The sequence below is a fragment of the Lissotriton helveticus genome, chromosome 6 (assembly GCF_964261635.1).
Source record: "Lissotriton helveticus chromosome 6, aLisHel1.1, whole genome shotgun sequence".
Classification (NCBI taxonomy): Eukaryota; Metazoa; Chordata; class Amphibia; order Caudata; family Salamandridae; genus Lissotriton; species Lissotriton helveticus.
In genome coordinates, this window is record NC_136067.1 from 1,061,713,103 (window position 1) to 1,061,738,999 (window position 25,897).

Here is a 25,897-nt window from a genome sequence, read left to right on the forward strand (position 1 = left end):
GCAGGTGATCAGAAAAGAAAAAAACTTCGGGAGTACTTAAGGGGCAGAACCCAGTGCAACACTGTTTTTTCATGGATACTCAAAATGTTATCTTTTTTAGAAAGCTTAAAACAGATATTAGCTGCATTTAAGAAACATGGTCGACAAGAGATATTGAACTGGATAATCATCATGTGCTCAACTGCCCTACCAAAGTATACCGGCAGGGGCATGCAAGGGGGAAAACTGCAACTTTATTAAGTACAAATTAAATTTGATATTATCAATACTTACTCCATTCCTCAAACCTAGTAAAATGTATAAAAATATAAGGAGGATTCTAGTTAAGTCAGATAGCTGTTTAGTGCTCCTGAATAATGTTTATTTCCCATGTAAAGAACTATTCTCTGGTAAATTGATATTGTCATTTATATCACGTCATAGAGTCAGAGAAATTTTATTTAATAATAATCTTTGGACACTTCAGTGCCAAAGTTTCGGATCAAGCAATTGGGGTCTAATAGATTCATCAAAGTGCCATTCTGCGATTCTCAAATTGCGAAAAATAGCGAATCGCAATTTGAAAATCGCAGAATGGCATTCATGAAGAAAAGCGATAGAAAAATGCGAATTCCAATCGGCCGCAATTACCAATTGCGATTTTGCCACAATCGCGTAAAATTCGCAGAATCGCCCGTTTCCCATGTTGAAATTGCGTTCTCGCAATTAGCGAAATCGCAATTTGGGATCTCGCTAAGTGCGAGATCGCAAAAACGGGAAGTCGCATTTTGAGCCCATTGATGACATCACAACCAGGAAGTAGGCTTTTCCCTCCCACAAACAGATCACTGAGCCAGCCAGTGGAAGCAGCATTGTGAAGAGCTGAACTACAGTGATTTTGCAGCACCCCAGCAGGACACATACCACCAACATGTCCCAGGAAGCTGCAGGGAGCAGTGTCCAAGGCAGGAAGAGAAAAATTAAGTTCTCAGAACAAGAACTTGAGCACCTCATAGAGGGGGTCTGCAATGACCATGTACGCCTCTTCGGCAAGGACTCCCGGAGGGTGCTAGAGGCAGACAAGCGCCGGATCTGGCTGCGCATCCGCGCAAAACTGAATGCAGTCGGGGTGACTCAGCGGTCAATCGACGACTTAAAGAAGCGCTGGTATGACCTGAGAGGTCGGGCAAACGAGCGCATTGTGGAGAGGCTTGGGGAGCAAGTTGCCACCGGCGGAGGGGATCCAATTGCCACACCCAACACTCCATTGGAGGACCGTGTCGAGGACACCCTCACACCAGAAGCCTGCGTCGGTGTAACTCAGTTGGACATGTCCCGACCCAGCAAACAATCACAAGGTAAGTGCCATGCGACTGTGACCCCCTCCCCTAGCAATGGCCATGACTCCTGTGCTAGCAATATGACATCCCCGGTAATGCAGGCCATGCACACCTGAAATGCCCCAATGCATTGTGGTAGTTGTAGTGTAATCATAATTCCCCAGATATCCCAACACAGCCAGACCTGTCAAATCAAAGTCATTCCAAAAGCCAGTCAGGGAAAGCAAGCCTGCATGCATGTAGCAACATCTCATGTGCAAGATACATATCATTAATCATGCACCCTTTCACATCACAGGTGCTGCCGACCAACCCAGCACTGACAGCGAGGCCCTGCATATCGAGGAGTTACCGGAGGACACTGAGGGTGAGGGCCAATCTGACCAACAACCAGGTCCATCCCAGCCACCTGCAGGGATTCCACCACCACCACCACCCTGTGTGGACAGGGCCACCCTTGCAGCCACAGGTGTCCAGCCACCGCCCCAACAGACACCCACGGCAGTTGTACAGGCCACACCACCAACGGCTAGGAGGCAGACGAGGCGCACCGCCGGAGCAAGATCCCAGTCCAGCGGACTGAGGCGCCAGCAGCGTCAAGCCTCAACAGGCACGGGCAGGGCACTCCATCTACCTGATCCTGGCCTGGCCATTGAACGCCGCATGCTGGCGGTACACCAAACCCAGGCGCGTCACCTGGCAGCGATAAATCTTCAGCTGCAGAAGACTGCCAACAATGTCGGACAGATGACCGCAGCTGTCCGTGAAAATAGTCAGCTGCTGGTAGCCCAGCAGGACATGACCCGCCGCCGCCACCGTGAACTACTGACCCGCCTGTAGGCCTACACCAGGTCAAACCACATAGTAGGCAATGCTACCTCACAACTATCCCGCAGATCACTTGCCATGCAGGGGCAAATGGTACAGTGGTGCCTGGATGTGGCTAGGTCACTGTACCAGCTGACAGCAGCAGTGCTCAGCATGCAGCCCACTGCCCATGGTGAACCAGGGGGGGCTGACGATGTCAGCGAGGTTGCGTCCACAAACAGCAGCATGTCCTTGCCGGCGGTGGCCGAACGCCGCCGCAGCAGCAGGCCCACAGCAGGATCACGGGCCAACACCGTCCCTCAGTACCCTGAGAGACGACTCGGTGCGTCTGTACGTAGGCGCTAGTGACATTCTGAACACTGTGTGTAGGGCCATGCTGTACACCTAAGCAAGCCCTCCACCCCTGCATGGGGAGGTATGAAGCAATACTGTCCTCATGTGACAACAAGGAAATCAAAGGCCACATTATTGTGCATTAACAATAAAAATGTATGGTCTCACTTTACTCCAACTCATGTCATTATTACATTTGTCATGCATGAGTGCAGTGTTGTGTGAGGGGAATGGGTGCACTAGAAACAGTTAATAGTGATGTGGTTGCGGCGCCTGTGTCCTTCAGCAGGATTTTCCTGATCTGCATGACGCACATGTGGAGGTGGGCGGTTGTCCCCTTCCGACTCACTGCCAGATATCTCCACTGGTATCCTGCGCTTGGTAGCAATGTTGTGGAGTATTGCACACACGGCCACGATGCGGCAGCAGACCTCAGGCGTGTATTTGATGGCCCCACCAGTCTTGTGAAGTATGCGGAAACGGCTCTTCAAAAGGCCAAATGTCCTCTCAATGCAATTTCTTGTGCGTATGTGTGCAGCATTGTAACGCCGTTGCTGTGGTGTTGCAGGGTTGAGGTATGGGGTGAGGAGGTACTCACGGAGACCGTAGGCGCTGTCACCTGAAGGAAAGGAGCACAGGATGAGTGCCTGTTCTGCGCAGATACATGATCACAGTGTAGTATTTGGGGGCATGTGTACTTACCTAGTAGGTGTCCTTCGCCAAAATCTCCCCTGGCCAGTCGTGTGTGCATGCTGCTGTGCCGGAATATGAAGGAGTCATGTGTGCTCCCCGGATATTGTGCCACTATGTCCGTGATGATTGTCTTGGCATTGCACACCATCTGGATATTGAGGGAGTGGTATGACTTGCGGTTGCAGTTCATGTATTCCGTTTGTGCTGGTGGGCAGATGCGGATGTGGGTACAGTCAATGCATCCTATTACATGTGGGAATTGCGCGATGTTGTAGAACTGTAGCTTGGTGTCATTCAAGTCCTGTTGGGTGGTCGGGAATGAGATGTAGTGGTGTAGCCGGCTCAGCATTGCCTCCAGGAAACTCTTTAGGCAGCGGGACATGGTGGGCTGGGATATCCCCCCTGCAACAGCGACTACCCCCTGGAAGCTTCCGGAGGCCAGTAGGTGCAGGCTGCACAAGACCTGGACATGGGTGGGCACGGCATTCGTCCTCCTTGTTGTGTGCTGCATCAGGGGGTCTAGGTCCCGGATCAGCTTGATGATCATTGCCCCATTCAGGCGGTACTTAGAGTAAATTTGCTCATCAGTTTGGCCCAGAAGGGTGACCCGCTGGCGGAATATTCGCTCCTGGATCCTGCGTCTGTTTCCTGCTGCTCGCTGTAGCCTTCGCCGCCTGACCACCATGTAGAGTCCTGGCATTGTGAGAGTCCTCATGCTCCAGCTGGGTATCCTTAAGTGTGTTTGGTCAGGCCTGCACCTGTTGGTAATTTGTTAAAGTTTTTTTTTTTTTCTTTTTTTTCCTTAATGGTTACCACCTGGTTTGGGTTCTCCTTAAACTGCACGGCGATAATAGCGATTTTCGGGTTTTTCGCAATTTGCGATTTTTCTTGAATAGCGATAGCGATTATTTTGCGATTTCGCAAATCAATTCGCAGAATCCATGGTTTCTCGCTATTTCCAAATCGCTAATGGCCTTCTTCCTGGATTCTGTGAATTACTTTGCGAAATCGCAATTTTTATTTTGCGATATCGCAATTTGTGAGTTTTCACTGTCATGAATTTCTTTTCTTCAATTTGCGATCGCAAATGCTGATTTTCAGCGATTGCGATCGCAATTTGGCTTCATGAATCTGGCTGTATAAAGACATAAAAAGAGAGGAAACCCTAAATATTCCATCCCCCATATTCTCTCCTAGTGATAAAGCTGATAAATGTGGGTTGTTGATTTTAAAATGTTTGTGGGAACATGATTGATTGTCAATGGAAAATTAGAAAAGGATGTTCCAGCTATCAATACTCACATTTGAGCTAGGGGTCCTCCGTAACAGGTTACGTTCTTGGCTCATACTCTGGCTTCTGGTTGTTATCTGATATTAACATTGCAAATAATTGCCACTGCGATCATCAAATATTATGTTTTAGAATTTATTTTATATTGGAAGTACTAATACCCTGGAATATTAAAGGAAAGAAGGTCAACTTCATTCAATCTAATCGACGCATTCATTGGAATAAGAGAAGAGTAGTAAACTTCTGTGAAGTATTAAAAACAGCTATTTATGACAGTTGTGGGTCTGATCATAAGCGACTTGTTAAGTATGAATTTTATATACAATTGTTGTTGGGGAAAAGCTGTCAACACAACAAGCTTTTGGAAATAATATAGCTAAAATGGAGGATCCCATTGAACAAAATCCTACTAGGGAAATTAATAGGTGCATCCCAGATGGCAGGTTTTAACCTCCTAAAAAGGAGGACAGCTAGACAATGCATGATGACCAAATAGCTTTGTGCCAACTGAAACTGGGTGGAATTGCATGAGGCAGCAATTACGAAAAAAACAAAAAGATTCTGTAAGGTAAGGGTAATAAGGGTTATTGACTCAAATTCAAATAGTAGCGAGGAATGGATTAAATATTTGATACAACTATATACCTCTGATCCTTCCGATTTAAATATTATCTCTCTGTCTTAATGCAAGCCCTTTGAAGTTGTGACTGAATATTGTCTCCTCACTAAGAGCAGATTAAATCATTTATCATCAAAGCTGGATCCTCATGTGCTATTAGTCCAGATAAAATTCCAATTACAGAAATAAAAGTAGAGGCAACCTTATGGCCTATCTCTTCTTAGCTGCTTTTTAAATATATTTGTTATACATGAGGAGAGATAGATTATGCATTCTGGACTGGTAGCATCATTGTCCGGATTCTCTCGGTCTCCCAAACAGTTACAGACAAATAGCCCTATTAGACTAGCTAGAAATAGTTGTTGCAAGGAGTATTTTGGAGCATCTTCAAAGTTGGATAACTGACAATGCAATAATAACAATAGAACAAGTGGAGTTCAAGTCAAATTGTTCTTTTTTAGATAATTTTGCCATTCTCCAATCAGTAATTGAAAAATATGTGATCACTATAGGTCAGTGTGTCTACTCAGCATTTATAGGTTTTTATTGGTTTTAATTGAGTAGACAGGCCAACTCTCTACAAAAATAAACATTGAATAGGAGTCCCTGACAATCTACTCCCATTAATAATAGCTCTACATAATTTGACTTGGTGTTCTGTTTTATTGGGTGGAGATCAGGGTTTATCATCTACAATATAAACAAAAAATGGTTCCTGCGAATGCAATCACAGTTCCTGTACAATCACTCCACAGAAGTTCTGAATCCTAAGGAAAGCCACTCTAAACACACAGACACACAAACACACACACATATACACACACACACATTTCAACTCTTTGACATCACATTCCTCGCCCGAAACCTTACCTTCTCCCCAACTCAAGTCAGTTCCTATGGAATGATATGATGGGAACTTCAAGATTTCTTACCCGGTTTCTGCCCCTGCCCAACCCCAGCTACGCACCCTCTTGACACCTCATCATCCATGGTGATTACAGAATTCAATAAAATTACTTAAACAAATAAAGTGCATTACTTTTCTCCCCAAACTAGTTTCTGTTATGAACACAGCAAGCTCACAGGATATTGCATGGTGTCTGAATATTTCAGTTTGTATTTACATCTAATTTGAAAGGTGGCAAGAGACAGAATTGACCCAAAACTAGGGGCCGATTAGGATTGCGGTGTTTCCGCATCCTCCGGGCCGGCGGAAGTGTCCGCCGGCCCAGAGGATGCGGAAAAACTGCAGCGGAGCCTTCAAAGACCCCTCGCCAGATTAGGATGGCTGGGGGGTCAGGAAGACCGTCCGCCGTTTTTCCGCCGCGGTCACCTTCCGACCGCGGCAGAAAAGCTCTAACATGTCTGGCGGTGTCTATCAGACACCGCCAGGCATATTAGGATGTATGTACTTCTATGCTTTTCCGCGGCGGCTTTTCCGCCGTGGAAAAGCATACGGACCTTCACTTCGGGGGCCCTTTGCGGGCCCCCTGGGTGAAAGGGGGGTGAGGCGTGCACATGGGGGGTACCTATGGTACCCCCCTGCATTTGCGTGCACAAAGCAGCAGGCACTGCGCGGTGCCTGCCGCTTTGTGCACGCAAATGCAGGGGGGTACCTATGGTACCCCCCTGCATTTGCGTGCACAAAGCAGCAGGCACTGCGCGGTGCCTGCCGCTTTGTGCATGCAAATGCGATGCATGCATTTTTAACCTTGCGGCGGGTGCAGCTTGAAGCTGCACCCGCCGCAATGTTAAAGATAGAGGATGTGACCGCCACCCTGGCGGTCACATCCTAATCTGCTAGGAGGGAATGCCGCAGCCCCTGCGGACGTTCCCTCCTCCTCAGGGGTCGCGGACGGACTCAAGTCCGTCCGCGATCATAATCGGCCCCCTAGTTAGGCGAATTTTCTACCTTTACATGCTATGACAAATAACACAAATATAAAACTAAGCATAAGCTACCTTGTACACAATTTCTATTGAATTATTGCAAACAACCAATTTCGAAACGTGAGAGAAGTAAACATGTTCATGAAAGTTTTGGAACAGTTGTTTGTTGGAAACTTGGAATTAGCACTAATCACGTGGCATCAAGGATGGTAAAGAAAGTTGAAAGATTTTGTAAGCTGGGCGGAGATAACATATTCATTTTGAACCCAGAGAAATAAAGAAAAACAGAGTCCAGAAAGAATCTGAATAGGAGGAGAAAGAAAGAGAATTACCGCTATATGTATCAACAAACCATTTTGCATTTCCTAAATAGCGAATTTTAAGGAATCGCTATTTAGGAAATGCAAAACGGTATGTATGTACAAAATCGCTTTCCAATAGCGATTCCTTAGCATTCCTAATTTGAGATTAGCAAATTGTCATTCGCAAATTACCCCTTCATTTCCATGGGCCAGGAGGCCCATAGGAATGAAAGTGCAATTTGCAATTAGCAATTTGCTGATCGCAAATTAGGGATTTTTCCAAGGGTGCAGGGGTGTCTCAAGAACACCCTGCTGCACCCCTGAAAAAGACATTTGGGGGCATATGGCGCACATACATGCCCTAAGGGCATGTATGGGCGTCATATGGCACCTTTGGTTTTTTTCAAAAAAGCTTTTTGATAAGAATTCGCAAATTACCACCAACTAGAAGTTGGTGGTAATTTGCTAATCCTTAATGGCATTTTTTCCATAATATTTGTTTGATACATTGCATTTAAGGAATCGCAAAATTTGCAATTCCTTAAGTGCAATCGCAAAATAAGGATTAGCAAATTTTGCTAATCCTTATTTTGCATCAAACTTGTTTGATACATTCCATTTGTCTATTTAGCATTCGCAAAGGCCGAAATTCGCAGAATTTCGGCCTTTGCGAATGCTAAATAGCTTGATACATATAGCGGTAAATGTAGAAAACACAGGAACAACAGAATAACAGGAAATATGTATTGGAGAAGAGGTTGCACATCTTGATTTGAAACAAACAGCAGTTCATTTTACATAAAGGTGGTGCAGGGAATACACTATCTACATGAGAAAATTGACAGATGTGCGCAATAGTTTTGTATAGCCAATCCTAGCATTTAACTCAGAATTGATTCTTGGAAACTGTGCCATTAGTCAAAACGCTGTAACTTAAAACAGCAAACTCTCTCACATTCTTTTTCCATCTAAATATTATGTTTTTAAACTTGATTTCAGTTTTCACTACTGTAAAGTCTACGGATATAAATGTGTATCATTGGTGTGAATCTGGGTTGGGCTATGTAATTAATTGGTGTGAATCTGGGGTGGGGAATGTGTTTCATTGGTGTGAGTCAGGGGTGGGGAATGTAATTAATTGGTGGGGAATATGTTCATTTGTGTGAATCTGGGGTGGGGAATGAAATTAATTGGTGTGAATCTGGGGTGGGGAATATGTTCATTTGTGTGAATCTGGGGTGGGGAATGTAATTAAATGGTGTGCATCTGCAGTGAGGAATGTGTTTCATTGGTATGAATCTGGAGTGGGGAATGTAATTAATTAGTGTGAATCTGGAGTGGGGAATGTGTTTCATTGGTGTCATTGCCAGAAAAGCCTGGGGCGCCTACTGGGCTATATTGGTGAAAGCAAGGTGCCAATAAACACCTCCGAAAAGAGTATGTGTGCCTCTTTCAATGTAAAAGATGTTGTCAATTATTATAACACTGCTGTTGCAATGTGCATGCAGAAAGTGACTAATCTATTTCTTATCATTTCATTATGTATATGGATTTTATCTATGAAGAAAAGCATTGGCAGAGCATTTTTTTTAGCCCAGGCATCATAAGCCTATAGAGCCATAACCTTAATTGCCAAACTGTATCTCTCAGGTATCTTCAGTGGCCATTCTAGATTGGACTACAAAATATGCCACAGGGATTGCAAAGAATATAGGTTAGTCCATATCTCAGAAATCCAGACTGAATCCTGCCTTTTCCAGCTTCTGATGCTTTGCAGTTTGTCTTCCATTGAGACAGCCGAGGAAGAGTCTTTGGTGAAATATGTCAATGTTCAGGGGGTGGATAACGAATTGAAAAATTTGAGAGAGCATTTGAGCTTCCCACAGTTTGGAGACACTGTAAAGGAAAGCACAGGTTTCTTTCTTCTCTATCCACTTAAACCTCTGATTCCCTACTATTGACATCAGCAATTAAGTGGTTAATCATAAGGTAATTGTTGGAGATCAATAAGATGGTATTTCCACAGCTTATCGACAAACACTAGTGTTTGCATGGTTACCTGAAGGAATTTTCACTAGGATAGAAGTTAATCTAGCAGGCCCCGCTTCTACGTCAACAGAAGGGATGTTTCCTATTGATTTAGTGGGCAGATGGATTGATGCCCATCTAATGGTTGGTGGGCTACAGCTTTTTTCACACTAATGTTGAATAATGTTCAGCATATTGTGTGCAACCTCTGTAAAAGAACTTCACATAGCCAGTAGAGACTAGAATGGGAAGGTGCCCACCTCCTCCATAGAGCTGGATACAAAGTAGGTTTGTGTTATCTGTGTCTTATCACAATCAACGGCCCACATACCTGGGCTGAAGCAGAGGAGCTTCAATAGTAGCCATGTCATAGTAAAAGACCCTATCATATGTGGGTTTTTTTTGGATTAAGGTAGTTTGAAGAAATGCTAGATTACTTTTTGAAGAAGTCTCTTTACAGTTGGAGCTGTTCTTTCAATTTCATTTGAAGAATAAGCCCTTGAGTGTAAAGCATTGAGAGGACCAATCATCTTTCTGTATGGTTCTCATACATTCCTGTTGAGGGAGAGTCTAGGAATGGTGGCACAGCTGGTTCCTTCAAGCAACCCTGCTGGCTGCTCTCCCTTCCACAAAGATCTGACCATGTGAAAATTCAGCAATATGTCCAGTTTTCCAGCTGAGCAAATTTACCATTTCTCCATCTCAAATGTCTGCTCCTGCACCAGTTGTTTTCACATATCTCAGGTACTGTCAACCCTCCAGAAGACCTGGGTTTGTCTTCTACAGGGAACTATGCACTAAAACCTCATGTGCTCTTTGCCAATCTTGCATGTGTTAATTGCATCGTTGCCTCAGTCTGAATTAATTACACAACAAGATAGCGTTCACTGCCATCTAGTCCTAGTTTCCCTTCCAAATACGTTTGTTTTCTTAAGAATTTCCCGCCTTACTATAATTATCTTAACAGGCAGGCATCCAATCAAAATCGTAGAGGATTTATTTAAACAAATACTTCAACATCATTCAGTTCTAGCTGCCATCTGGTTAGCTAATGATGTAGCACCATTAGATAAAAAAAACCGTTATACTGATTATAATAACAGTGAGATTCGGCATGCTGTGACAAACTGAATCAAAATTTTTGCCTCTATAAAAATAGAAATTCTGTTGCGGTGTATTATGCAGCATAACACATTGGTGAAGCATAGCACACTGATCAACTTTTCGGAAAATTGATTCTGAACAGCAAAAATGAAAAAGTTTTTCTCGCTTTCTAAAAGCACAAATATTTTTTAGGTAAAGGATTGCGCTGTTCATTCTCATCAAACAAACAAAAGTCTACGCACATCTAAAATATAAAGAAACAGACATAAAAGCAGGAAAGTAGAGCTGACTACACTTCATCAGTTAAGGCATTAGGGCAAAAAAGCTATTAAAAACTGGAAGTAGAGGGATTTAAAAAAAAAACTTATTAATTACTGTTCCACTGACCTACACAGACTCAGGGTGGCATGGGGCGGGGACGTTGGGGAGCTGGAGGAGGAGGACTGGGCTGAGGCCCTGGCTAGCCCAAGGGGAGCGGCCATATCCACGCGCTTGCGACTGATTCAATTCGAATACTTGCACCGCACATACTTCACCCGGATGCGCCTCTGGAGGGCGGGCATGATTAGTTCTCCCGAGTGCCTCCGATGTGGGGTGGGGAAGGGCACGCTTCTCCATACAGTATGGGAGTGTTCGGCTCTGCAAAGATTCTGGAATGGAGTGTTCATTTGTTTGTCCGAGGTTCTGGCATGGGTGCTCCCGCGCACGCCGAAATTGGGCCTTTTGCACGTGATAGAGGGGATAGGGGGCAATAGATATAAGTGACACTTGTTGGTACTTGGCACAACGCTGGCGAAGAGAGACATTGCTAAGGCGGGGAAGGCACCCCAGGCCCCGCCGCTGTCTGCTTGGAAGAGTGGGATGGACTTCTGTATGGGACTTGAGCAGCCTGTATTTGTGGCCAGGGGATGCCCCCGTAAGCATTTTAAGATATGGAAGTGATGGGCGGACTATCGTGGTCTAGACCTGGACCCGCCGCCTGAGCGGACTGACCTACCAGATGTTTGACAAAGTGGCTCCTAGATGGAGAGCAGGGAATGTTTCGATAGGCTTGGCATGCAACGTACAGAATAAATGTAACTGGGTGGCAGCATTGGCATATATGGAGAGTGGGGGAGGGGGGGTGGTGTTGGTTGTTTTGATAAAAAAAATTCTAGGATTGTACTGTTGAGATATTGATGTGTGCAGACTCTCCGGGCTTCGCAGCCCTGCATTATATGTGACCCCTGACAAATAAAATCTGTTTTAAAAAAAAAAAACTTATGAATTGATTTCAATCAACCTGGTAGTGAAGCAGCCACCACTGTGAGGTATACCACTTCGAGTACAGGTGCATTAATGGCAGGACCACCGTTTAATACCTCATGGAGTTAACCATCAGACCTACGGATATTTGTGGCTAAACAACACCACCCGCATCTTATTAAAGCTCCCCGGTGCATCCCCCTCCCCTCCGAGGGCTTCCACTTATGCCACCCATTAAAAGTCAACCTTGTCAGCGCTCTTCCATGGACTCCATATTCTCTCGAATTTTCTTTCGAAGGCAACCCCTTGCCTGGTACACTATGCCGGTGAGCACCAAATTGACTATATTGGGGAATCTTGTCACCCATCTGTGTATGCCAATTCCCATCATTATTTTACACGTCTTATGTATATTATTTATAAAAGTCCTTTTTTGTCCTGCCTCAGATATCATATCATATTAATATGTCAGCTATACCCTTCCTTCCCATTCGAAAGATGTTTCTGATGAATCATGTGCACTCTCACTGCTCAGACCAGCCTGTGCTTTGGCTGCTGTGCCCTTTCCTGCTGAGCCTGGCCTCAGGCTGCTGAGGGACTTCTCACCAATGAAGTCTATTTGCAGCCATCGGCAAATAATGAACTATCTCATGCAGCTGATCACTTGTCAGTCATCTTCCTCCTGTCATGTCGAGCCCTACTGCATAGCCCATTGGTCAACATGCAAGTCCTTCCTCCTGGAGCAGCAGCAGGCCATGTAAGAGTAACGGGTCTGGGGCTGACTGATGATCTAGGGCCATGGTTTCCTGACAAATGCAAAGTTGTCAACCATTGGTTAGTGTGTTACCAGCAGATCCTACAATGTGTGCTCTGCAGTTCCAATGTCATGCTAGGCCTTGTACAGTGATGAGGAGGCGGATTGTTAATTAGATGCATTAATGGGATATTGGGTGCCAGCGGTAGAAAACACTTTAAGGAAACAAAGTGCCTCACGCTCTTTCACTCTGAAAAATTTACTTTTCGTGACTGTTATTCCACTTAAAATAGAAAACGTTGAAATGATCCCATATAAGGCAGCTTTTATTGAACTAAAGCTGTCATCTGGGCTTGACCTAGTTACATTTGCTGAACATGTTCTGGTCTAATTTACCAGCACTGGGACAAAGTCAAGGGCTCCTGTACTCTGTCTGCTTTGCGGTCAGAACAACAACCTGCAGAGGGTGATGGAGGTTTCTTATTTTCACCTCAAGCTGGGCCAAACAAAAATGGTTCTCTTAAAGGGCAATCAACCCTCATATTGTTCATCCAGGCTGGGGCCTAGCCTGAGCTATTATCTTGATGCCGATGTTACAATGCCATGAAAAGGAAGCAAAGACACATAGGGCCAGATGTAGGGAGGCTTTTACCGGTTGGTAACGGCCGAATTCGGCCATTACCAACCGGTAAAAGCCTTTTGAGATGTAGGAGGCATTTTATCGATTCGGTAATGACCGAATCGGTATTTACCGATTCTGTAATTACCGAATCATCATTTACCGATTCGGTATTTACCGAATCGGTAAATGATATGTAGGAAGCACTGTAAACAGTGCTTCAGGGCTTTAAGGATTCGTTATTTACCACCAACTATTAGTTGGTGGTAAATACCGAATTCCTATGTAAATGCATAAATGTGCATTTACACCTGTGCCATGTGACAGACATACATGCCCTTAGGGCATGTATGTATGCCACATGTGCACACATGCACTATTCAGGCGTGCAGCAGGGTGTCAAAGTTACACCCTGCCACCCTTGACTATTTTACAATTTTACCGAATCGGTATTTACCGATTCGGTAATTGACATTCATTCCTATGGGCCTCAAGGCCCAAAGGAATCAATGGCTAATACCGAATCGGTAATTACCGATTTGGTAAATACCGAATCTTACCGATTCGGTATTTTTTACCGAATTTTTTCCTACATACCATTTACCGATTCTGAAATACCGAATCGGAAAAATCGGTATTTAAGAATCGGTAAATGGAACTTACCTACATCTGGCCCTTAGCTTATTGTCACTTCACAAGTGTCTAAGAGACCAACTGTGATTTAAAGGCAAGTTTTTTACTTATCCAACCCCCTGTGAAAGACATATGTGTGCTATAAGAAAGTCAGATGTATCTGCCTGAGTTCTTACACTAATAACCATGAATAATTTACTGATTTACTTTACATTCTTTCATATTTTTTTTTTAGTGCTACTCATCCCTGTATATAGGTTCGGAGCAATTTACATCACTCAGATATCACAATGAAGTAATGATTCACAGAAGGGTAACTCAACATATAGAAATGTTACAGATGATAATGAGGGTTGCAAGGTATAGGAATCACATATCATCCATACCGATAGACATTACATGTTCAAAATGCCTGTCTAAAGAAAAACAAATTTAGGATATAAAACATGTGGGAATGGCAGAACACAAAAATCCCTAAAATGCACCAGTTACGGTGCGCAATGCACAATGCACACCATAACTAGTGCCCTCTGCCATGTTCAGTACACTGCTAAGCTGATGGTATATACGAAAGAAAAGGGCTCCATACACTTAAAGCTGTCATTAGGGAGATGAGGAAGAAAAATGTTTGCCTTCTAGAAGCTCAACTTAGAAAAAGTGAAGCAACAGTAGAAATACCAGCCATATACTATTAGGTGGATAATCCTCTCAAAAGAAAATCCAATAATTTTGTCAAATAATTGCCTCTATTTATCTGAGGCTGAGAATGTCATACAGGTGGAAGAGTTCTTCTTTCAAGAAATTAAACTCCTTAAATTGACACAAGAGGGAAGAGAAATGTTGGAGGATGAAATAACGGAAGGTGAAATAGCATCAGGCAAAGACGGCTTCCCTTGCAAATTCTATAGACGGCCAAAAGAAGGTAAGTTAGAAATACTATATGAAGTGAAGTGTACAAGGAAGCAAAAACTTAAAGTTCTTTGACAACTTTATGGAATAAGGCTCTAATAGTGTTGTTCACCCAAACCTGGTAAGGATCCGCTTCATAATAGTAGTTTTCACTTCACTTTACTGCTTAATGCTGTTATTATAATACTAGCTAAAATCATTGTAAATATCAAAAAAAAGAGATCCTGTCACTTATTCGCCACACTCAAGTGGGATTCTTACCAAGCAGATCCTCCATGCACCATAGGTGCACTCAGTCAGTCAAACAAAACTTTATTTGATTTGTTAAAACCTTAAAGTACATTCCACATTCCATGATAAGAAAAAGGACAGCAGCAAAACATGACAATATTCAACAAAGAGAAAGAGCAGCAGCATAACATGATAATATTAAAATCACAATTACACCAAAAGATACATGTAGTTTAACTTCTCTTGTTCCTTTTAAAACGGAGTATTATAACATTTATTTGTTAAAATCACTAAAATTTTGCCTATACATAACTTCTTCAGAATGCAGTTTTTACTACTGTTATCCCTTGGTATCTCTACCTTTATTCAAAGGTAGGTGCTACACTACACATATTCTTCTGCGCATTTGAGGACCAACTTAACTTTATTCATATATTTCCCCAACGCACAGGCTATATCTAAATTCTCCATTTCCACCAAAAGAGTAGCAGCTTGCATTCTGTGAATAATCTTATATTTTTTAAAAATTGGATGTAAAAACTCCTTTCGAAAGTCTAAAAATCTCGTACAATCTAATAAAATATGTAAAATATCGCAGGTGGTTCCTAAAGTGCAAGTGCATTTCCCATTACATCCTATCATTAGGTTTCGAACCCCGTTATTCGCATAACCTGGGTTTATGCCAATTCGCATTTTCAAGACTTCTCACCTCAGATTATGGCTGGGTAGCCGATCCACGTAGGGGAAGTGTTGACTGCTCTCCCAAGCCACTTTCATGTGTGCTACCGAGGTCTTTTGAGCAAGGTATTCCCGATCATAACTACGGGACATATTGACCCCTTGAATCTTTAATTCTTTTTTCCCAAATATTATGGGGTCTTGCGGCAAGCATACCTTCAAATCTAACACCCCATAAGCCTTGCTTATTGAGGCTCTCACCTCTTTTGCCCAGGGAAGCTCACTAATGGTAGTTTCCTCCTTAGCCCATTGGGAGATTTTAGCGATTTCCCCTACTCCCAACCGCTGCCAGAAGCGTACAAGGCTCATACAAGCTGTTATTGCCCAGGAGGTTATTCCCAGCTCCAGTTGTGCTGCCTGCACCATAGAGGATTTTGGCAGAGCGAATAAGCTTTTTAATATATTTCCCTCCTCTCTATCCCAGGAGGTCTTGCCACTGAGATAAATAACCTTGTGCACTCACATCTGTTATGACTCAAACAAATGCTCAAACCGAGACTTTAGAACTGTCACTCAACACCAAAAAGGCATTTGACTGGATAGAATGGGACTCAATGTTCAGCGCATTGCACAGAGCAAGATTAGGCACACACTTTATTGCCCCTACATCACAAGTAAATGAAGAAGGTTGTTCATCATATCCCTTTCACTTCCACCCTGGAATGCACCTGGGCTGTCTTCTGCCATTAATGTTGTTCTTGTTAGCTCTAGAACACTTGCAGCTGCCATACATCAAATGGACCTAATGAAAGGAGTTGCTACTCCTGCAGGAGTCTGTAAAATAATATTTTATGTGGGAAGATATTCTACTCACTCTTACTAATTTAGAAACATCCATGCCATTCCTCAATGGAATAATAGCAGATTTTCCCCACATCTCATTATAAAAAGTAAATTTGGGAAAAGGTGAAGCTCTATCGATATCTAAGATCATCACACAAGCCTGATAGAGAGATACACTTTTAATGGGCAACAAACAAACTGCAATTTACAAACTACACTTCTAAGGTTACTACAGCTCAAAGGTCACAAAGCAGTAGTAAATGTACTACAGTCCAGCTTTGGAGTAAGTCTAGCACCACACATGGCCACCCACAGATAATGCAACTCACTTAATATAACACCCCACAGGAAATTATATTATATAATATTTTATATTAAGGGCCAGATTTATCAAAAGATTTGCGTCGGCCTTGCACCATGCCAGGGGGTGCAGGGTAATGCAAAATCTAGAAGGAGATTTACCAAGCCACGCAAAGACACCTTGCTTTGCCCTGCGTGGCTTGGTAAGCCAGTGCCTTGAGGTACTCTACCCTAGGAAGGCGTTCCATGGATAGGTGCTCCCATGCATTCACCCATGGATTTTGGCGAATTCCCAGATTTATCATGGGTGGTAGACCTGGGAATGTGTCAAAATGCGACACCTTCCCAGGGGAGTTATAACCAATGTTCCTTCTAACTTTTTTCCTCTGTAAGCGGCAGTGAAAGGTCTATGTGTGCTGCCACCCAAGCTATGTGTGCCAGTAACAAGGCCCGCGTGTCGGTGCAGTGCCAAATATCACTCCAAACTTTTGCATAAAAAAGTGAAAAGATGGTGCATTTCCTCACATGCAGATCCACGTGAACGGTGTTAAAGGCAGGTTTGAAACCATCCCACATAGCAATTTCAAACCTTAGCAGCTATGTTGCTATTCTTAATAGAGCTGGGCTGCGGGGTACATGTCTGCATTTGTTCAAGTTTTCATGTACATTTCAGCTCATGATGGTCGCTGCGATTAACTCTAACTTTAACAAATGCTCTCTTTGAGGAGGAAAAATAAAATTATAATAACAGTATTAAAATTGTACTTTTCACAGTTTCAGGGCTAGGTTAGGCTTTCGACTAACACATTTTAATGCTAGTGTCCGCATCATCACATTAAAATGCATTAGTCACGTATTCTAGCGCCCCTCTGACAATACTGCAATTGAGGCACACTGCCAATGAGGCAGCACCAGCACGCTAATATTGTCTAACATATGAGAGCATGCAACTGTGCCTTCAAATTTAAAATGCTATGCGTCAGAGATATACAATTCATGAACAGCGCTGAGCAGGAAGGCCAGAAATTAACATATCAATTAGCCGTGCCCCAACCAGTCTTCCTGTGAGTCTACTCTGGGGTTAACAGCCATCACGAGGGTGATCCATGGAGCGGGTCTTGCCTGCTGTTTTTCCACAATCACACCATCCTTTTGGTGACCAGAAGCACACACATGCTTCGAAGATTGGACACACCGGCTGGTGGTAGCTTTGTTTTTCCTTTTCGCACCCCCCCAGCTGAGAAGTCACATTACCCGAGCCTCTTGCGCAGGATGTAATCGTTTTACAGCCTGCTGGGTCCATTCCTTCCTAAGACCCCGCATCAGCCTGGACAGAGATTGTTGACAAAACAGTCAACTTCTCAACCCCTGCCGTGCCCTCTGAACATGTGTACTTACCTGAACTGGAGGCACAGTGTTGGTCTTGTCACTTGATCCCTGAACTTGATTGTCGACTGGGTGGCACACAAGTATTTAAGTGTGACCGGCAGAGGTAGGAGGCATTTTTAAAAACAAGCTTATAATCCATATTTTCAGACATTCTGTTTGTATGACCTGGGTTTAAAGCAATAATCGTTTATATACTTCAAAACACTTTGTTTTGAAAATAATCTGCTTTGCCACACTTTTCGAATCATCGTCGTTTAACTAGTCTCACCATCAATGAACCTTGCTTTACCTCTCAAAAAGAAAAAACAAATTTGGAAAATGGACTTCGGGAGATTCAGGTCATTACCCAACCCTTACCTCAGCTACCACCTTCTCCACAAGAATGGAGAGCCACAGTCATACTGCTTTGTCACACGGTAACTGCTGCTGAGGGTACATCATTTCAGGGGTCAAAAATGTGGTTTTCAGGGAAAGGGAATGGGATTGGTAATTCCAAGTGCGCATGATTCAGGACCCCAAGAGATAAAAGTAGAGCTTTCATTAGAATACTCTGCATGCTGCATGGAGAAGGGAATTAAACATCTTTCAGCAATAGATTGAAAATGCAGCTCTGCCGGGGGTTTTCACTCCTCACTGCCAAACAAACTATGTCCATCAGATTCCCTTTCTTTTTTTGGACTCCAAGCTCAAACATTTTTTGTAGTGACTTTGTCCAATCATGTTGTTTCACTGCATGCATTCTAGCTCAGCCATTCTAGTAGCAAGACAATGATTAACCCTCAAAGTAGTCTGCTTGCTTCCTAAAGTCCTTATAAATATTCAAAATAATTCATATTCTATTACAAGCGCCCTGATAAATAATTTTTAGAGGAATTATACCTCTGGCGCCGTTAGGACTTCCTTTGATGTGTATCACTTTGAGTTAAGAGTGGATACCGTTAGAATTGTTTATGTTTTTTTAGGGTATATATGTTTTGTGTATGTAGTGTATATATTGTAGATGTGATGTATATATTGGAGATGTGATGTATATATTTTGTATATTGTATTGTATATAGAGATGAATGCTAGCTAGGTTGTTTACATGGTTGTACAGTCCTTAGTTTATATGTAGCAATTGTTTATATTATTTAATTTTTCCTGTGCGCCACCTTGTCATTTGACACGTATATGTTTTTATAACTTGTGAACATTAATGATTTAAAAAAAATTCGTGACCAACAGGATAATTAATTATATCTTGTTTGCAATTAAATGTTGGATTGATCCCTCTGTACCAATTTCTTTTTCATTTACATCATTTGATGTCCCTTGCTCAGGTATGGGATGGTGACTTGGTCATAACCCCTATTTTTCCTAGTGCTTCCTAAAAGCACCACACCTACTTCTTTAATTTGAGAGATTCCGATCCCTGCTTTTTTATTTTGAACATGTGTCCCAGGTTGGCAGAAATAGCCATGGTCCACAGATACGGCTCGGCGTTCGTGGCAGGGGACGTAGAGTAGGAAAAGGACTCTGTCTCTTCCTTCTTGTCCAGAGAAGACAAGGAGAGTGTCCACTTCTGCTCTGCCGCTGGCAAAAGCACTCTCTGTTATCTAAATAATTAATGTAAAAGCGTCAAGGTAACCATGTTGTTCCTGCTTACATTTCACATGCTTTACTTAAACTTTCATTTCCTATGAGTGTTTGCTTTTTCCATTATTTTGTTACTTTTTTTTTAGGCAGCATATTACTCTTGTTTAATGCGTAATTTGAATTGTGTCGCATCCAGGAGTTTATAGCAGGCCACAATTGGGTTGTAGCTGAAGGCAATGCAAGTTTCTATCAATGGGGCAGTATGGTGTTCAGTGGAGGAGAGGATGTGGCACTATGGTCAGAGCTGCCGAATTTGGAACTGGGGAACCAGGTTCAGCCTTCAAGACCAGTCCAACAGACCTTTGTCTTATGTAACATTTCCTATAAAGAGATTTACAAACATATGATTAATATTGTCTCTGTGTAATGAGTGTGATGTAAAGTGCTCTGACACCCTACGCTGGAATCAGTGGTGCTGTAAATCAAGTTAAATTCATCTGAGCAAGAGTATTGTTATGGAGACTTGAGGGGCACTGTTAAAGGGTGGTAATGAGGGAATCAGTGGCGGTAGGAGTCATTGGGGGGCACCAAGAAACATTGCCGCACAGGGCTCCACCAGAGCTAAAGCTGGCCCTTCCCTTGAGGCCAGTCCACCTCACCCATTGGAACCCCCATTGGCCTTGTTTCATCAGTAGTAGCTGTAACTCATCAGGGGTCAGCAATGCAGGACTAGCAAGCACACCAAACTTAGGGGCCGATTATGATAGCGGTGAATCCGCATCCTCTGGGCCGGCGGAAGCCACTGCCGGCCTGGAGGATGCGGATTCACCGCTGGAAAGACCCCCCGCCAGATTAGGATGGCTGGGGGGTCATCGGTGGACGGGGAGACTGTCCGCCGCTTTTCCGCTGTGGTCGCCTTCAGACCGCGGCAGAAAAGCTCTAATATGGTGGCGTTGTATTTTAGACACCGCCAGTCATATTAGGATTTGCCTTTTGACATGCCTTTCCACGGCGGCAATGCCGCCACGAAAAGGCATACGGTCTTTTCTTTGGAGGTCCAATGCGGGCTCCCCAGGGTGAAGGGGGGGGGGTGCACCCCTGCATTTGCATGCACAAAGCGGCAGGCACCGCGCGGTGCCTGCCGCTTTGTGCATGCAAATGCACTGCATGCAGTTTTAACATTGCGGCGGGTGCTGCTTGAAGCAGCACCCGCTGCAATGTTAAAAATACAGGATGTGACCGCCAGGGTGGCGGTCACATCCTAATTCGCACGGAGGGACCGCCACTGCCCCTGCGGACGGTCCCTCCACCTCTGGGGTGGCGGACGGACGCAGGTCCATCCGCCATCCTAATAGGCCCCTAAGTTCACAAACTTCACGGTCTCTCTGCTTCATGCACAAACACTTTTAACATGTGCTGTCTGCTTTGGGGCCACTGGAATTATGAAGCAATGGAGGAAAAAATTATACCAAACTAAATTATACTGCAAAAGGAAGGCTGCAGCGTAATGCAGTATATTTTCTGATACTTTATTATTTTTACAGATGGTAACAGTCTCTGGAAAAATGTTGCCTTATTAGTACCAGTGTAACATACAAATCCAGCAGTGACAAAGGTGATCAGACAACCTTTGCAAAGGGCCGTCCACTTCGCAGAAACACTAGTCAAATTTTTAGTAACATTTGATCCGTTTGCGCTACAAACTATTTTTGGGTAAAAATCATCAAATTATGCTGCATATGATGCATTATGCGGTAAAAATTGCAGAACCAGAATTATTTAGAAAACGTTTGCAAACTAGGATATTTTGCCATTCATGCTTGAACTGCTCTTGTTGAAAAAATGGAGAAGTGCTGATGACAGAAACTGCATGGCTCAGAGACAAATGGTTTGTGCTTCCACTTTTAAGCTTATGTCACCTGGACAGAGACATTTTAAGGCATGGGCAAAGTGGGCTCTGGCCCTCTGATAGAGCCAGCTCTGTTCTGCAAGGCTTGCCCTGACGACCTTGAATAATTCATCGACGACCTTGAATAATTCAGCGACAGATTGTTTTAAGTACTGTTTCTCTTTCATTTAGTTGTGATGTGAGTGGTGCATGAAAGTCTATTACAAAGATTTTGCAGCAAAATGTTGTGTTTACATAGTGAATGGCGAGCGCTTTATACTCTCCCTTTATTGGTTCAACAAGCATGTAGCAAGAGCTGGATTTCATATTAGAATGTGAGGAACACTTTTCCCTTTGGCATACCTAGCGTGCAGGGAGAGCTGCTGGTTTCCCCCAACAGACAGCCGGGGTCCAGTGCTACTGATCACATAAGTTCGGGAAAATCCTCAAGTAGCGTGTGGTGAGCGCTATGGCCTCACAAAGCTCGGTGGTTGCAGTTGCGCTGGGTCAGCAACAGTTTCCGTCCACCCTCATGTTGGGAGTCGGTTCTAACATCCAAATGTGAACTTACTAACAGTGTGCATTATTGATCTGTAAAAGATTCCATTGTCTGACACCTTATAAAGGCAAACCAAAGGGCGTAATCAGAAATCATGTTTTCACTAATTCCACCGTTTGATCGTTTCTATGTGCTATATAGTACAGGTGTTACTACTGCCCCTTTCTTGGGATCAGTTTATCGATCACAGACAGATAAAAGAGCAATGTGGCCCGGCCGTGGCAGGTTAGGAGGTTAAATCAACCGGAATCACACAGAAGTGATCAGAAAGCGTTTGAACCACTGTCAACCAATGTGAGGGACGTTCAGATAAATTGTGAAAACAGATCCAACATTTGCATCTGGAAAACACAAAGCGGACGCCATGTTCTATTATGAAGAGTTTTAAATACCGGTCAAATGGCCACTTAATTCTCCGCAAAGATGTCTGCAAGGAACTGAACCCAAGTATTGAAGAAAATGGTGAACCAAGTTATCAGCCAACTGTTCGAATTCAGCTGTAAATATATTCTGCGAGCAAATCAGCCACAAAAATACATTGTAACATACGTAGGAAGGTTTTTTAGGTCGTGTAGCCTCCTGCAAGACATTTTTGTTACAGATTGTTTAAAATAATCCTAGAGTGGGTGTCGGCTACACCCAGATGTCTCTTCCGTTTGACTCTGGTGAAGCATTCTCTTTCGAGGAGGTGCTTTCATTGAAATGTATGAGGGACAATTTGCCTCTGAGAAGTACAGTCATACATGAAACTATTTCCCGCATTCAATTATCTTCTAATAGCATCTCGGTAAAAATGTGCTACTGTTTCCCCACCATTGACAAAGCCAGTAGGGCAGGCTGTAACGTGACAAACAACACTTATGCGTGCAACGCACTTAAACATCATTTGTGAACGCCTGTGTTTACATATGTTGGAACATTAAAATCTCACCTACTGTCTCTGCCAATCCTGGTTTCTCGTGCTTGCTCTTTCATTTCCCTAAACTGCATCACAAAGAAGTAAGCTACCTGCACTATTAAACAATACTTTCACACCTACCTTAATAACAAGTACGTCGAGGTCCTAGATGGGGGCTTGGTGTTTGCAGTTTGCTGTACTTATATCAGGTGTGAGGCCAGGTGCTGGTTTCTCACCATGTTGTGCAAGGCTCTGCAGTGCCCATGAGTGAATAATCCTTGACTTTGAACTCTGTTGTCCTACTGAGATAATAGTTAACCATTGCTAACTAATGGGATAATAGTGTACTAGCAGTACCCGAACATATTGATCGCTTCCATCCATATGGTAATACCAGTGGCGTAGCTATGGGGTGAGACTGTTTTTGGGGTCGGCGGACGTGCAAGTCGTGTCTGTCGACTACCACCATCCCCCCGCCCCGAGAACAAGTCGTCTGTCTGCCCCTCCCCCAAAAGCAAGTTGTCTGGCGGTGCCACCCCCACTCTTTCCTGTACCGGACGGCAAACTTAGGGTCCGCCCCCGGTAAGCAGTAGGTCTAGCTACGCCACTGGGTAATACGTGGCAGTTTTGTAGTAACCTGAATGACATCACATTATATGGAATTTTTATAGTAATGAGTGACTAGTCCAGGATCCTAGGCTGCATAGGGTCCCCCCTGACCCTTTCCCAAGGAGTGGACACCCACAATCATCCTTCCAAATTCTAATCACTTTCATGATTTTCTCTTCCATACACTTCTGGCTGTAGTCTTCTGCTTACTTTGCTAGTCCCGTTATCCTTTCACTGCCCCAGAAACTATCCTTCTTTAATCTTTCTTCTTCATAGATAGAAAGACGTTGGTATTCATCACAAAATAAACAGGTATATTATAGATCACCCGTGTATATAGTATTACAGTTTTTTGACTGCTGATTTTAATTAATATTCGTTGCCTTAAAGCGTTGACGAAATCCTGCCATATAAGGGACGAAAAGTAAGTTGTTTATCTAATTTTATTTGAAACCATAGGAAAGATTAAATAAAGAAATCGCTACAACATATGTACAGTGAATTGTGTTCATTATTTTGCACTAAATGCGTGCTCTGCCGTGGGTACCACCGATTCCGAATTAATCATTTTTGTTTTTTAGTTGCCTGTGAATCTGACTTGTTGCTTTTCTAGTGCCCTGTGTCCTCTTGGGCCATCATTCAATGGGGACATCTGTTGAATGATTTCACTATATTTCTCAAAACCCAATATGACATAATCAAAGGAAGATTCTGGAAAACCTGTTGTTAGTAATTGTTAGTGACGCACGATCGGATAAAGAGCACTGTCTTTTGTTCTTCACAGTGGATGCTCACTTTAAGCCAGCATCAAAGACAGCCGCCAGAACACACAGAGTCAAATATTATTTGCCAAAATGAGGCTGGGATTCCCCAAACAATTTACATATTTTCTCAAAAAATGGGGCACACATATTGGAAAACCAGGCATATAAGTACCCGTTTTGTGGCAGATGTTACAGTTGACTTTACCAAGTAGTAACTAGGGGTGGACAATCCTCTCAAGTCTAGGGCTCACTGACGTTGCTTCACCAAAACCCCTGCAGTTGCCGAAGTGACATCACATGCAATGTGACCCCGCCTGACGTCACTGGAAGTGATATCACACAAACTTCGACCTGGTGACATCACAGGAAGTGACATCACCTACCTTTTGCCCCACACCGATGATATCACACCAACTGCGACTCCTAAATGACCTACGTGGCTGGCACAGTGAGTGACTGCTTATGACTGCAGGGGGGACTTCTGGGACATCCTTGGGATCTAATTTTCCTTTCCTGAGGGATACCAGTCGGGTGCGTGGGCGCACAGACCTTCCACTTCTTTGTGGCACATGTACAGTGCACCTCCTGACCACCTCTTTTCCTCTACACCGACATCTATGATATGTTGTGTTCACATAGGAAAGCGACAACTACATATTCATATGTTCACATCCCCTTGAGATTTTGCCAGCACACAATATTGCATGTGCGATCTGAATTATTGAAGGGGCTACACAAGTGTCTGTGGTCACTTTCCGTCAGTAATGCCACAGTACACAGGGGCACATCAAGTAAGAGTACACTGTCCCTGGGGCTCTTTCTATAAAAAAAAAACAAGGATTCAAAATGCACAAATATGCCGGTTTCTCCCACCTTTAATTCAAGGTTTCATGCAGTACATGATAGTCACCATCTACATACTACCAAGGCCTCAACTAAACATATATTTCAGCTGTTTACTGATAGCAAACATAGCATTTGTACTGCCACATTGTGGGACTCAAAATGCCTCATATGCAAATGTTGCTGCCACATAGGAACGCGAGGGTTTGCCTTTCTCATTGTACCATTGCAGCAAGTCTGTTGGCTTTCAGATTAAATCTTATTTTTCCTTTTTGGATCATGTCACTAAGAATGCTACATCAGGCTAATGTCAGTATGGTCAGGGACTACCGACCATCCCCCTCCCCGTCTTGTGCACCTCCAAAATTATATAGAAATTGGACATGAGAGGAGTTTCTTTGGAAGGCGGAGGGTCTCACGTCCCCACGGCTGTATTTATTAAAACGTGCAAACAAATTAAAAATTTGAAATAAACAATATTTACACAATCATTTATGCAGAAAAACTACTGACATTAGATTACAATCCATGTAGACAGGTATCAAAAGGGCTAACCTTAACAAATTTATAATACAGAATGTTTCCTAACCGAATCTAATATTTTGGATCATAATCACACATTATTGATATTTTTCTGTATATCCTATTTTTGGGCCTACGGCAAGGTCGCTAACCGGTGTCAGGTCCTTATCAGCCAGCTACGCCCTCACGTATGAGTGCTCATGCGCAGAGGGCCCATTTACCGAGAGGGTA

The 25,897-nt window shown here is 43.5% G+C and overlaps 1 protein-coding gene across 4 annotated transcripts in view; it reads right to left on the reverse strand.

The window, feature by feature from the left end:
• Positions 1-23,220, reverse strand: part of LOC144763260 (uncharacterized) — a 133,578-nt gene extending 110,358 nt beyond the window's left edge. For 2 of the 4 annotated variants that reach the window (XM_078648709.1, XM_078648708.1), the window contains exon 1: positions 23,070-23,216. The gene's annotated coding sequence lies outside the window, so the exon portion shown is untranslated. Of the gene's footprint in view, positions 1-23,069 lie in introns of all 4 variants that reach the window. The other 2 variants (XR_013596200.1, XM_078648710.1) reach the window with 2 other exon arrangements.
• Between the last annotated feature and the right edge of the window lie 2,677 nt (positions 23,221-25,897).